At 38.6% G+C, this 12,900-nt stretch overlaps 1 long non-coding RNA gene and 1 pseudogene across 1 annotated transcript; both read right to left on the bottom strand.

The window, feature by feature from the left end:
- LOC107782746 (GDSL esterase/lipase 4-like) overlaps window positions 1–7,920 on the bottom strand; it is a 32,370-nt pseudogene extending 24,450 nt beyond the window's left edge.
- Window positions 7,921–7,982: 62 nt separating this feature from the next.
- Window positions 7,983–12,485, bottom strand: LOC107782747 (uncharacterized). The gene is made up of 2 exons (XR_001647318.2): window positions 11,925–12,485; window positions 7,983–11,587 (listed from the first exon to the last, which is right to left on the bottom strand). It is a non-coding gene; the product is annotated as an uncharacterized LOC107782747 (long non-coding RNA).
- Between the last annotated feature and the right edge of the window lie 415 nt (window positions 12,486–12,900).

The raw sequence follows: 12,900 nt of genomic DNA, 5'->3' as shown, positions 1-12,900 counted from the left end.
ATTTCAACTATTGTTATAAGAGGATGTTATTACGGTCATGTGAGTTATGCAGTGCATAGTGTGGATCCGGCAAAGGTATGCAATCATGTATTGGTGCATCACATAGAGATTGATACGGTGTCCGTATGATGGAAGTAGGCCTGACAGAGAATACTGGATGTTGGAATTGGGCTCTAAGGCCTATTTGGCTAAGTAAAAGGGAATATTTTCAGATTATATCGATCTAAGGTGATCAACTGGGTTGTGGTAGCACAGGTAGGTGCACAAAGTGTTAAACAGTAATTTTGGACAACTTTAGGGCAGTTCTTAGCACGTTCGAGGATAAATGTATGTCTAAGTGGGAGAGAAGGTAACGACCCGACCGGTTGTTTTGAGATTTAGCGCGTCGTTCGGCGGTTTGAGGCTTTGAGCAGCTTCACTTCAGGTATTATGACTTGTACGCGCGGTCGGAATTGGAATTTTAGAAGTTCGGAGTTGACTTGGAAAGAAAATTCTCATTTCCAAAGCTTTAAGTTGGAAGAATTGACTAAGGTTGGATTTTTGGGCAAACAACCTCGAAATCGGGATTTGAAGGTTTCAACAGGTTTGTATGATGATTTTGGACTTGGGCGTATGTTCAGATTGGGTTTTGGATGACCTGGGAGCGTTTTGGCGCCTATTGTGGAAATTAGCATTTTGAAAGAATTTCATAAATTTGGGTTGAAGTGCATTCAATGTTATCGATGTCCGTTTAGGATTCTGAGTCAGGGAATAGCTCCGTATGGTGATTCTGGTATTGGGAGCGCATTCGGAAATGGATTTGGAGGTTCGTAGGTCATTTTGGGGTTATTTGGAGAAAGTTAAAAATTTAAAGGTTTTTGAGAAGTTTGATCGGAAGTGGACTTTTTGATATAGGGGTCGGATTCCGATTCCGGAGGTTGGAGTATGTCTATAATGTCGAATGTGACTTGCGTGCAAAATTTGAGGTCAATCAGACGTGATTTGGTAGGTTTCGACATCGAATGTAAAAGTTTGAAGTTTTAAAGTTCATTAAGCTTGAATTGGGTGTGATTCATGAATTCGACGTTATTTGATGTGATTTAAAGCATCGAGCATGCCCGTGTTATGTTTTAGATATGGTTGGTATAATTGGACGAGGTCCTGGAGGTCTCGGGTGGATTCTTGGTGGTTAACAGATTGAATTTGGAATTTGCAGAATGAGGCAGTTGATATCTGGTGTAACTGCACCTGCGAGGTTTTGACCGCAGGTGCGGAGCCGCTGAAGCGGCCTAGGAGTCGCAGAAGCGGAGCTGGGCAGTCAGGGGAAGGACCAAAGATACGGAGTTTGGGCCACATTTGCAAGCGGATAAGCGAAGAAATGGGTGTAGAAGCGGAAGAGGACTGCAGGAGCGGGATTTTGACCGTACCTGCAGAGCCGCAAAAGCGGCTGTTGGTCCGCAGGAGCGAAAGTCGGCTGGGCAGTGAGATTTCTTTAAAGACGGGACTTGGCCCATTTTTCTTCCATTTTTCACTTGGTGGAGGCAATTTTGGAGAGCTTCAAGGAGGGATTTTCTTCAAGCAATACAAGGTAAGTGATTCCCACTTATTATAAGTTAAATACATAGTTTGTATAAGAATTTAAACATGGAAATTAGTAGAAATTGTGGTGTTTTGGAAGAAAACCTAGAATTTGTTATTTTTGGATTTTGACCACGAATTTAGGCATGGAATTGGAAATAAATTATATATTTTAGTTCATAAGGCTATGGGCAAAGTCTATCTTCAAAAAATTTCGGAATTCAGACACGTAGGCCCGAAGGTAATTTTTTTCGACTTTTCGAACGGAGTTGGAAAATTATTATAGATTGAATTGTTATGAGTATTAGATTGTATTTTTATTGGTTTGCACATTGTTTGGCTAGTTTTGGAGCATTGGGCATCGGTTTGAGGTGTTACAGTGGCGTTGGAGCCGGTTATGGAACTTCGGAGCGAGGTAAGTCACTTGTCTAACCCTGTGAGGAGAAAATTACCCCTAGGTATTGTAATTTGATGTGTGCTACTTATTGTGGGGGCTACGTACGTGCTAGGTAACGAGATCCCCGTACGTAGATACATTCATGTTATTGTCCGGGTAGGCTTAGGTTCACATCATGCTATAGCTGTACTATTTGAGCAGTCTCTCGCCTATTAAATTCCTCTGTTTTACATTACTACTTGAGACTAGACTTGCTATTGTAGAGACTTCACGAGTTCATGATTAGTCACTGAATAATTTTACTCCTCTTACGACATGTTTTCGTGATATATATGTTTCATTGAAAGGTTTTTATTAAAGAAATTAGAACTCACACGCTTTGTTAAAGAAATTATAACTCACACGTTTATTCGTGAGTGGGGCCAAGGACCCGTTTAAGCTTCTTATTCTTATGGGATCGGGTCGTTCGCCTCGGCAGGATTATGTATTTCACCTTATGGGATAGGGTTGTTTGCCTCGGCAGGATTTATGTACCACACTCTCATGGGAGCGGGTTTTTCACCTCGGCAGGTTAATAGATGCATTTATGGTTCGTGACGTTCGACCCTGGCAGTGTACAGTTTAATTATTATGTTGGATCGGGTCGTACGCCTCAGCATTTCCCATATCATATCCTCATGGAATCATACGTAATATTCGGCAAGAAGCCAATGTATCCGTGAGCTTTCCGGATTTGAATTATGATAATCTACTTGATGAGGTCCACTATACCTATATGTGTGCTCCGGTTAAGGAGAGAATTTCTAATGGGAAGCTTGAGTTCATTGTAAAGAGTGAAATTTGTATCACATATTTTATGCTTATTTAATTCATTTATTTACTCTGCCTCATATTTATTTACCTATTTACTATACCTGATGTATTGGACCACTAGTGAGTGTCGATGTCGATGTCGATCCCTCGTTACTACTCTTCCGGGATTAGGCTAGATTCTTACTAGGTACACGTTATTTTCGTACTCATACTACACTTGCTGTACATTTTATTGTATAGGCACATGTATGTCTAGTGGCCTTGTGGGCGCAACAGCGTGGTTGATGCGGGACTTAAGTGAGCTGTATTTGTATTCCATGTTACGATCCGCAACCAGCAGAGTCTCCTTCAGAGTAATTGTATTTATCTTTCCTGTCTAAATTTGTATTCCGGATAGATGTTGTGTTTTATTTTATTTCCTAGTTGATGCTCATGCACTTGTGACATCGGGTTCTGGGATGATTATGGGCTATTCAGCATTTAAATTTGTTAAAAACATTATTATTTACTCTGTAAAGTTCATCATTTACTATCTAATTGAAGGAAATTATAACCACAATAACTACCCAGTATAATCCCACCAAGTGGGATCTGGGGAGGGTAGGATATACGCAGCCTGTTTCGGAATGACCTTTGGCTAAAGAAGGTGAAGGAAGCCCTTATAGCAAGTGAATGCAAGACAAATAGTTAGAAAATTAAATCGGAAATAACAACAAAGAATAGCAAGATAGTATCGATAACAAGTAATATCAAGATAGTATACTTAGACAGATAAGTCCAAGGCAACACACGAGAATATGACGAAGTCCTGCTAGCAAACTACGGAATTACCAAAGGCAAGTAGTAACAGAACAAGACACGCGGCTATAGCAAACTAAGGAAATAAGGGTACCATACTAGCACTAATACTATCGAACTAGGGAAGACAAAGGGAAATGTCTGACTACCTACTAACTTTCCACCCTAACCTTCCACCTCCACACCCTTCTATCTAGGGTCATGTCCTCGGTCAGCTCAAGCTGCGCCATGTCCTGTCTGATCACTTCACCCCAAGACTTCTTAGGTCTACCTCTACCCTTCCTTTCACCTCCCAAGGCCAAACCTCTCACATCTCCTGACTGTGGCATCTGTGCTTCTACTCTTAACATGCCCAAACCATCTCAACATTGCCTCACGCATCTTTGCCTCCACAGGGGCTACCCCCACCTTGTCCCGAATAACTTCATTCCTAATTCTATCCAATCTAGTATGCCCACACATTTCCATTACTTTCATATGCTGGACATGTGACTTTTTGATTGGCCAACACTCTGCCACATACAGCATAGTCGGTCTGACCACTACCTTGTAGAACTTACCCTTAAGTTTCGACGGCACATTCTTATCACACAAGACACCGGAAGCGAGTCTCCACTTCATTCATCCTGCTCCGATACGGTGAGTAACATCCTCATCTATTTCCCCATTCATCTGAATTATAAATTCCAGATATTTGAAACTCTCTCTCTTGGGAATGACTTGCGTATCGAGTCTTACATACCCGTCCGCCTTTCAAAAATATTAAAATGAGAACTAAATTAATTTTTTGGTGTTGGAATGTCTGACAGTGGTATCCGGCGTTATCACAACCTTTAATGGATTGTGGGTCGTGACACTGTTTGAATCAACACAAGTTACACAACCATACTCACATATTCTGTAACTTAATTAGGAGAGATCAAGTAATGGTGTTTCTATTTCTATCACCTGTCTGACCCTACTCTACGAATGGATACAATTGCTTTCTATGTTGAATGAAGATTTCCAGGTTACATCAGAACTTTTTGGGCAGATTCAAACATGTGCAAATGTTGTGACATTGACATAATCAACGACTTCTCATCATTTGAATTGAATAATTTATAGCAAATGGATCAAAATGTTAACATTCACAACCATGTCTTACTGATAAAAATAGGATAAGCATACTTATACAAGCTACCACCATTCTCATCGTGACAAGCTATAAGAAGAGATACTCCAAAAGGTCTAGACCGCAAAAATCAGATCTATCATAATTGCAAATTTTGAGAGGTTGTATTTTTACACATGTTAAAGGATAAAATCAAGATGCTGCAACCTGATATCTCAAGATATACCCAATTTTTGGGTCACTATTAGTGTCATATATGTATTGCATAAAAATTATAAATTTATCCACTTTGGAACAAACTTCAAACATACGCACCTGAAATTTCAAAAAATTTGTGTCTGAAGTTGGGAGGTCATGACTGATGCTTGAAGTTTAGGTATTTTTTGTGAACTTCAATCATAAATGGTTGAAGTTCATGAAAAAATGTCTGAACTTTAACCATATGTCTGAAGTTCATAAAAATACCTAAACTTTAACCATATACGTCTGAAGTTCATTCAAAAATACCTGAACTTTAACCATATATGTCCGAAGTTCATAAAAAATGTCTAAACTTCGAGCTATCAAAGAAAATAAAATGGGAAAGAATAATAGTATTGTGTGATGATTGTATCTCTAATTGAATCCATGGTTTGAGAGGCTGGTATGCAATCTATTTTAGATCTGAAGAAAATTGTTACTGAACATAAAATTATTTCCTTTAAATGCTGAAATTTGCTTGCTTAGCCAAACTTTTGGACAGATAAGTCTGGACTTGGAAATACAAAGGCTTGATTGCCAACACATATTTCGTCCTCTGGATTATCTATCAACAATATCACCTATAGATAAGATTAGGAATGAAGATATTCGAGAGAAGGTGGGCGCTGTTCCCATGGAGGGCAAGATGCGGGAAGTAAGACTCAGATGGTTCGGGCACATTTAGAGGAGGAGCACTGATGCACCGGTGAGGAGGTGTGAGCGACTGGCTGTAGTGGGCACGCGGAGTGGTAGAGGACGACCTAAGAAGTATTGGGGAGAGGTGATCAGACAGGACATGGCGCGACTTAGGATTACTGAGGACATGGCCCTTGACAGGGAATTATGGAGGTCGAGCATTAAGGTTATAGGTTAGGGGAAACTTGTGAATATTTCTACAGCACAATAGAGTGAGACTAGCCAGTTAGGAGTTAGACTAAAAATGTCATTGGTCGTCTATTGATGCACGGCTTTACCTGCTAGTTTTACTATATCAGTCATCTATTTCGTATTTCGTATTCTGTATTTCATATCTCTTATATTGTTGTTATTTTATTATGCATTTTTATGGTACTAATATATCGGCTCCTGTTGCTTTTTTTGAGCCGAGGGTCTCCTGGAAACAGCTTCTCTACCCTTCGGGGTAGGGGTAAGGTCTGCGTACATATTACCCTCCCCAGACCCCACTTGTGGGATTATACTGGGTCGTTGTTGTTGTTGTTGTTGTTGTTGATATAATATCCTCTTTACTAAAAAATAGGTCATGAAGAGTGTAAGCTCCAACAGAAGAGGATGGTCCATCCCAGAGAGCTTTTGCAAATTGTTCATGTATGCCTTCTGTCGGGTGAAATTAATCAAACCATATATAGTCTTTAGCATTATCGCAAATCTCATATTCAGTAACCTATTTAGTCCCACCACATGTATTTTCACCTCCATAAGGCCTTGTTCCACAGCAAGCCTTCACTCCTTCCTTGAAACCTAAATAATGGCGATTTAAAAAAAAAAAAAAAAAAAAAAAGTAGGTCGGTGTGCTAAGCTCCTGTTATGTGCAGGGTCCGGAAAAAGCGCTAGAGCCTGTTTCCACGGCTCGAACCTGTGACCAACAACTTTACCAATAAGGCTCCCTTCAAAAATTAATTAATAGAATGCCAACAATAAGCTAGCTAGTAGGGTAAATGGTAGAAAGAGGATACATACCATACTTTGTGGGATTGTTAACTCTATCGAGATCTATTCGTAAAAGTCGGAGTTGCAATACCTAGAGCCCGTTTGGACATAAGAAATTTTTTACTTTTTAAAAAAAAAAAATCACTTTATTTCGAAATCAGCATTTGGTCATAATATTTTCAATTTTCACTTGAAGAAAAATTCAAAAAATTGTTTTTCAAAATTTTCAATTAGATTACTCACAAAATTTTAAAAACAACCCAAAATTATATTTATGTCTAAACACAACTCTTATTTTCAAATACCATTTTTACTTCAATTTTTTTTCCCACTTTTTTCTTGGAATTTTACAATTTTTATGCCCAAACGCCCACTTAAAAGTCTTGCAGTATATGTTGAAGAGCATTGTTATGCGCCAATGCAAGATCAGAAGCAGCTTCAAAACAACCTCCTCCTGGATTTAGTGCTCTGAGAGCTGGTAAGCATCCCAATGGCGACAAGCTTAGGAAACCAAATTTTCTGGCGCCTTTCTCATACAATTCCTTGTCATTGAAATATTGTATATAAATACAATTTTAACCAACAACATATAAAAGGAAAAAGAAAATTTCTTGTAGTTTACTTTAATTACCTGAGTCAAGTTGCCAACGACCATCCCTAGATATTCTTCAGGACCGTGGAGTTGCTGGCTGCATTTTTTCGTTAACCCCCCCATGTAATCGTTACTGATGAAGTTCCGATATGACTTCCTCTGCTCCCAAACCCCCCCATGTAATCGTTACTGATGAAGTTCCGATATGACTTCCTCTGCTCCCAACTTTTCTGTTAGTGATTTTCGCACTTGTTCAAACTACTTTAATTGTCTCTCCAGATCAATAACCTGGTACTTAAAATGCTAATGCCCATACCAAACCAGGATGAGTGGTAGAAACAACTCCAGCTCCTCCAGAAGCAAAGTTAACTCCATTGCTGAAATCAGCAATATGGGATTAATCCATTTTTTATTCATATTAAATATGGGTCAGGAAAGGGAGTCTTCGAGCAACGGTTAAGATCTCTTCATGTGACCCGTAGATCATGGGTTCGAACTGTGAAATCACCTAGTATATAGAGTATTGCCGTTTTCCTTTCCACTAAAAATGCCTCTACAACTAATTAAAATTAAAAGTAAAATTTTGACCCACCTATATGCAGCCGTACAATTCTCATTTTCAAAGGGGAATGAATCCACTGCTGGATTTTTCTCGTGCTCTTTTCTTTAAAAATCAAAAGTCGCCGGACCTTTAACCAGTAAATTAGCACGCAAAAAGCGAATATATGAAGGAGGGGACATAATACCTGACCTCATCGAAAACTAATTAAGTTTGAATTGTACATACACAATTTTTAAAGATATGGTGCAAAGATCTATGGTGCGTGGAAATACTATTGTATGTATAATTAGTCTAATTACATCTTTCTAAATTAGTCTACTAGAACTAACTTGTTACACCCTTTTGAGGTACAGCTCATGGTATACAAAAAAAAACTACTTTTAGTTTGCATAATCCTTAAATTATACCAATCTGTCCTGCAAGCTTCAATCCTTCATTACTCAGTGCGAAATTAGCTTCTCTGACAATATTGAAGCTGCACATATTCCAAAACCTTCAGCTTACCCCTTAATGCTTTCATTTACTGATATAAGATTCCAAATGGCGGGTCCGATTTAACATGGATCTAATTAGTTTTAGTTTCAGCACATTCCTTTACTGAAAGGTGATGCAAAAGCTGCTATTAATTCCAGTATATGATCTAATAACACCACCTCCTCCACGTAGTCCCCGGTTCCTGTTTGAGCTCCCATCTGTGTTGGCCTTGAATAGAGTCTAAGGAGGACGCGTCCAATGCTATATTGCTCGGACTCTCCGAAAATATCAATAGGTGCATGTCGGATTCTGCTTGGGTCTAAATTTCGGAGCAAGCAGTGGGTGAGTGAGAGATTGGCTGCAGGTTCATAGTTTGGAGACCCAAGGTAGTCCTGTTGGCGTCCGCAAGCCCTGACGTCCCCTTCTACATTTTTGTTTTTCTTTCCTATCAAACAGATGTAATTTCTTTCAGACCAATATTTGTAGTAATTCATAGTATGTTCGTGGATTGTGACGAACTATTCCTCATCCATAAAATTCGATCAAGTAGGGCTGTTGCTCTGGCAGACGAAGAATACAGAGATATCAGGCATACAAATAAGAGGCAACTCCCATAAAAACTTCCCATATGAGGCAACACCCTTAAAAACTTCCCATCCTCCTACGCAGCCTCATATTTGTTATAGAGTTGAAATAAGACCAGTTGTTGTTCATGGTGTAGAAATAAGACCAGAGAAGCTGTAGAAAGAATTTTTTTTTTTAATAAATATAAACACAAAAAAAAAAGGATAAGTGCAGACGAAAGGGTGAGGTTATAAAGGCATAATCTCAAAGGTCATTTGAAATAACTAATCTAGTACTTGACTTTTATGAAATAGATTATTTCTTATCATATGGAATACTTTTTCTATAAACTTATTTTTTATTATATAATTTTGTGTTAAAAGACATTATTTACTATTTGAATGAAAAAATACCTAAGAAAAGGAGAGTGGATACCACTCCCAATAAATTTGGGATTCAGGCTACACAACGTTGGTTGATGCGAGAGAGAAGATTCTCAATCAGGCCATATCGGTATACCAAGCAAAGATACAGGTCAGGGAAGTTTCCATGCTCATTTATTAGCACAGAAAAGAAAGAGGAAATCATGGGCTCACCAGAGAAGGAGGGCAACCACCCTTACCAAAATCCCACGTTTCACTCTGATGCCTCATTCTTGAGCTGATACCGGCCAATAAAACGGCATACATAACTAGTTAAATGCATCATAACTTGTAATCAAAAGGGCATATATCTCCCACATCGAATCTTGGAAAAGATATATTATCTTTAGCAACTTGAGGCTCAAATGTCTTATGATAAGGCAAAAGAGAAGCCAGCCACACCGCGGCTGCAAAACACCAGTGGCATGTGAGAGAAGAGTCTCAATCACAGACCATACCGGGTGGCAATGCCAAGATTCAGGTCAGGTAATCTCCATGCCTGAATTGGTTAGCTCAGAAACAAGAAAAATAATCATCATTTGCCTCTTTCAGTGTTCTCAAACCCATGAGGAGATAGACTGAAGATCTGAAGGTCACATATTTGTTGTAGTATAGTTGTCTGCTCAGGTTTTGAGTATACATTAGGAGTGCAAACAAATGCAACAACCAAAAAAAAACAGGAACTGAAGTGTTCTTTGTCTTTCTCTCTTTCTTTTTATAAGGGTTGTTGGTTTGTTAAAAAATGGACAATCATGGCAAAGCAGAGGGGGCAACCACCCTTGAAACAAATCCCATACTCTCTCTGTCGCCTCATTCACGCCATAATTTCTGGCCAGTAATTACTTATAAACGGAGGCTCACATTTGTGCTAAAATCAAGAGGAGGCAAGGAAAGCGCCATGGCTGCAGACCTCGGTTACAACCACGGAGATGTCTTCCGAGATGCCTTTCATCATCAGAGCCTCATCTGTCACATTAACAATAATAATAGCTAGCCATGATGAAGAGGAAGAGGTGAACAAGAAGATGAAGATGAAGCTGAAGCAGAGCGTGGATTCAGATATTACACCCTTAAACTGTAAAAGGAATTTTTCGTGCAAGTTTAGCGGCAAACTATGTATTGAACCATTTCAACAATGGTGGTTTATTTTACTTTTTTTCCTTGTGAAAATAGAAAAGGAAATCATAGGCAAAAAGAACAGAGAGGTGGCAGCCACCATTACAGACTCCCCACTGCCTCTCTGCTGCTTATTTTAAAGAAAACTCTTATTATCTCCTCCCTTTACTTTTATATCCTTGCTTTTACCTCGTATTAGCAAATAGTACGACACTGAAAGAAGACACGATATCAGTGCAATTTAGTCATTCAACACTCCATCTAAATTTGTTTAAATTTATTTTTCATCTCTTCGTTCTTAATTTGTACTTTTTTCTAGGCTGATTTTTTGTGTTGTCAACAGTCCAAACTTCACAGAAAATTTTCGTGACAAACATCGCTCTTACTATTGTGATTTTAAAAGGGAAAGGAATATGACCAATAAAGCAGACCAGATTGTCAATGACCATGATAACATCAACAGGGCATTAAAGAAAGGCTCTTTCTTTGACAGTACCAAACACTGAGAAATCATTGGCATGCAGATGGGAGGCAACCATTTAGAAACTGCCCATTGCTATGCTGCCTCATTCACAATCTTGAGCGTTTTACTTATTCTTGGTTGGGGACATAAGAAGTAGGCTCAGATCTGTCACAAAATCGGGTAAGGGAAGGGACACCGCCATGGCTGCAAACCAGAATAGCATAAAACACCACCAACAACAACAACAACAACCACCATCCCAATCACAATCTAGTTGGGTGAGCTAAATGAATCCCAATCAACTCCATTAGGACCTATTTCGTCCCAATACTCATTACGCTGGTTACAACACATCTTGGTTTGCCCTGCCAAGATACGGGCCCAATTGCCCAAAATCCGATTAACTCAAAAAAGTTATATCATCATAGCCTACAGATAAGCATCATCAATGATGCTCAGAATGATTCTGATTTATGAAAAGGAAAAAATTAATGACCAAGAAACCAGAAATAAAGAGGACACAGCATACTGTGAATAGCCACAGCAGTATCAACATGACATGCAGTAGAATAAGAGTACAGCACCTGTACGTAAACAAAAGAAAACGATTCAAGAAAAAAGTGTGGCAACAATTTTAATATTCCAGTACTTGTATAAAATTGATCATATCTCAATATGTTCATAACCAAAAGAAAAAAGAATACCCCAGATTCTAGAAACATTATATTTTCTTGTTAACAACATTAGTAAGTCAACGAAAATATCCCCTGGTTCTTCTATCTCTAGTTTCCAGTTTCCTCCCATAACCTAAAATGTCAAATGCCCAATAATTCACTGTTTCAGTCCAATAAGTCAATGGAAACTTTAACTTAATAAAAAACTTCCTTCATGCAAATACCTTTATTTAAAAAAATAAAATCGTTTATTATGTAATCATAAAAGTGACTGAAAAAAGAAAGGTATTGTATATTTGAAACTATAATGACTCCATCTGTACAGAAATCTCTAAACAGAGGAATTCTGAAAACTAAAGCGAAACAAAATGTAACGTCATTAAAGGAATTTTGAAGTTATTGAACATAAGTTGTATTCTTTATTTTTAGAAAATTTTGAAAACCCCTTTTTACTGGCGTTTCCTCTTTACCTTTTCTTTTGAGGCTCAGATCTGTGACATGATCAGGGCAAAGGAGACAAAGCAACCGCCATGGCTGCAAACCTCGGTTGCACAATAAAACAGGCCTTCCGCGTCGGGTCGCCCCGCCAAGATACGGGCCGCTCCATTGCCCCGACAGAACTCTAGACAACCTCAATCATCACAGCCTCTCATCCTTTGAGAAGAATGGGTAAGATCTTAAACCCTAAACCCTTCTTCCTATATATAAAATTGCACGGTACAGACCTCAAGGTGCTTGCTGCAAGGCTGGAGGCGGGCATGCATTGGGGGGAAGCCAGCATGCTGCGCGGGTACTTGGTATGTAAATGTACTCAAACATTAACCAAACAGTTCCTTAAGATGAATGGTGGTTTAGTTTACAAAATGGAAAAGGAAATCTTAGGAAGAGAGAGGGGGCAACCACCATTAGAGACTCCCAACTGCCTCTCTGCCTGCCTCATTCTTTGCGTCTAGACTTCACAATAATCTCGAGTCACATAGAGGTGGATTTTATACTGTAGTACTCTATTGTGTCTGCTTTTTACTTTTACGTCCTTGCATTTTACCCCAATTTCCAAAATCTCTTTAGTCAAATCTATCCTTATACTTTCGGATATCGTTCATATTTAACCTTTATATACTATCCGGTCAAACTTACCTTTACCGTTATGCTATCCGACCAAATTTACCCCTACCATTAGAAAACTTTTAAAAATTATCACTTGATTATTAAGTAATCCAAAATCTCCCAATTTCCTTTTATTTAAACAACTTGTTATTCTTCTTGTTCCACTATTTTCAGAAATTATTATTGATATGAATGCTAAAGGTACTAGGCTATACAAATTATTCATGGATAGTTTTTTTTTTGGGTTAAAGGGAGAACATATTATTGCATACTAAAGGGTTACCGTAGAGCTACTGGTTACATGACCACTATCATGGATAGTGATTATACTAAGGTTAC

This window comes from Nicotiana tabacum, chromosome 10 (genome assembly GCF_000715075.1).
Source record: "Nicotiana tabacum cultivar K326 chromosome 10, ASM71507v2, whole genome shotgun sequence".
NCBI lineage: Eukaryota > Viridiplantae > Streptophyta > Magnoliopsida > Solanales > Solanaceae > Nicotiana > Nicotiana tabacum.
Note: the sequence above shows the minus strand (reverse complement) of the source record. Positions and strands in the feature narration are given on the sequence as shown.